This window comes from Microtus ochrogaster, chromosome 5, assembly GCF_000317375.1.
Source record: "Microtus ochrogaster isolate Prairie Vole_2 chromosome 5, MicOch1.0, whole genome shotgun sequence".
NCBI lineage: Eukaryota > Metazoa > Chordata > Mammalia > Rodentia > Cricetidae > Microtus > Microtus ochrogaster.
Genome location: NC_022012.1, coordinates 92281716 through 92284193, shown reverse-complemented (window position 1 = coordinate 92284193; position 2478 = coordinate 92281716).

Sequence of the window (2478 nt, the reverse complement as noted above, 5' to 3'; positions counted from 1 at the left end):
ACACACACACACACACACACACACACACACACACACACACAAAGACCAAGGCTGGCTGTGCCTGCACACACACACACGAAGACCAGGGATTGGTGTGCCTACACACACACACACACACACACACACACACACACGAAGACCAGGGCTTGCTGTGCCTATACACACACACACACACACACACACACACACACACACACACACAGAGTCCAGGTTTGCTGCGGCTACAGAGGCAGAGCTTTGTCCAGCAGCTACAGAAATAGAAAGGACAGAGGGTTTTGGTTGAGAGGGGAAACATATGGCCATGAGGTCTGCCAGGTGTCCTTAGCAATGTCTGCCGTCTGTGGGTCCTGTTCCATTTGGACTGAGGCAGCCAGAGCACTGAGGACCTCTCACCATCCTGAGAATTCCTTGAATTTGATTTGCTTTTGCTCCAGGTAGGCTTTGGAGACCACAAACAGAGGATGGCCGGCCATAGCACCCCCTTCTCTAACAGCCAGCCAGCATGAAGCCTCCAGACCTGCTGACTCCTTCCTGTTGAGCTGGGCTGGCTCTCCCAGAACCTTCTCTGGCTGAAGCAATTGGCACTGAGAAAATGGCTGTGCTGGTTTCAATGGGAAACTTTATTCTGAGTTCCGTTATGAAAACATTCCAGTCAGCAATGGACCACATGTTCAATGGTGGTTCAAAGAAATGATACCTCCTCGTGACGTAGGTCCCTCCCAGTTTGTGTCAGGGCCACCTTTGATGATCAGATAATGACAGAATTCTCTAGTGATGTCTTTCTCAGGCAAATCCCGTCTGTGTAGAACACATGACTGCGTGTTATAAACAGCTGCACAGAGAATAAGAACTGTTGCCTGGGAGTGGAAATCGGGAACTGTTTTTAAAAACACTCTTTGGTCATTGCGGCGAACTTCTCGACCAGGGAGAAAGAACAACCACCACAAGAGGATTCTTCTCAGATCACGCTTTAATGGAGTGCCCTTGGTTGAAGGAGAGCAGGAAGCAAGGGGCCCCAAGAGCACTAAAGCAGCTGCTTATATAGGGAATTGGCACACGGGTCTCCCTGTGATTGGCTGCCATCATCAGCTGACACCAGACTGCATTGGGATAGGCCCAAGGACCCTTATCCACCGCGCATGCGGGAAGCGGGGGACACGCAGCTCCCAAAGGCATAGCCAAATATGGAGTTGTTTATTTCCAACAAGACAGGATGTCGGCGCCATCTTGTAATGGCGATCCTGTCCTGCTCCCTGCAGGTCATTCTTCCAACTCACCACACAACTGCAGAAGAGTTGATTGAAGCCCATGTCTCTAACGCATCTCTTACATGTTTCTAACATGTCCCTAGCAAACACGTCTCTAACATGTCATACCTCCAGGAGAGAAGTGGCCTTGCAATCTCTCCAGCTCTGAAGCACTAGCCTCCTGAATGTCATGTGACCCAGTTCTAGTGACGTCACAGAATGCCCAGGCCCTTAAAATACATTCTTAAATGAACGGTTGTTCTGGAAGAAGCCGAGGGTTGTCCTCACCTGGTCCTAATGCAGATTCGGGGAAGTACACTAGGAACATGACTGGTCCCTGAGTCCCCTGGGACTTCACTTCTGCTCTTTAACGTGTGGCACAGCTGAGGACATGCAGCTCACGGGCCGATGACTGGAGGTCGGATGAGTCCCTGACCTCAGCTGCCCAGGGCGGACTTAGAGGTCTGCTTCTCAGCTCTGGGTCTTTCTACAAGGGCTCTTTGCCTTGCTGCCCATGCCTGTCTCAGTCCAGGTCTCAGGCAGAAGTTCACCTCATCGCCTCAAGGGGGCGCCCCAAGGCCTCAGGTAGAAAATTGCTGAGGAAGGTGGGACCGACAAGACCAGCCCTTTCCAGTTGGAGAAAGGGCCTTGGAGGGTTGGCCACCCACTCCGCCTGCAGCCCCCGAGGGCATCTGCTCTGGGCTCTGCAACCTCAGAAAAGCTACCTTGTTCCCAAGACCAGATGTTACACGGGTAGATTTCCGATGTGGGTGAAAGGGGCCTCAGTTACCCTTTAACTCCCTCCGTCCTCGTGACTGAGAGTTAAAAACTACAGGTGCCAACCAGGGAGGAGGGAGGAGGGACAGGGAGGGTGGAAGGAGGATGGAGAGGGTGGGGGTGTGGTGGGAATGTGAGCAAGGTACAGGGATACAATGAAAATTTGAAACCCATCATTTTGAAGGGTGTTGTAATCCTAGCACCCAGGAGGTGGAAAGAGGAGGATCAGGAGTTCGAAGTTCTCAGCTGCACAGGGGGTTCCAGGTTAGCCTGATAAATTGACCGGATGTCTTAACTGCTGAGGCTACTGTGACAAATCACAGCAGTGGCAGACCTTAGAAATCAACACGTTTTTCTGATGCGTCTGAAGCCTGGAAGCCCAAGCTCCACTGCCAGCAGGCGTGGATGCCCTCTGTGGATGCCCTCTGAGGATGCCCTCTGAGGATGCCCTCTG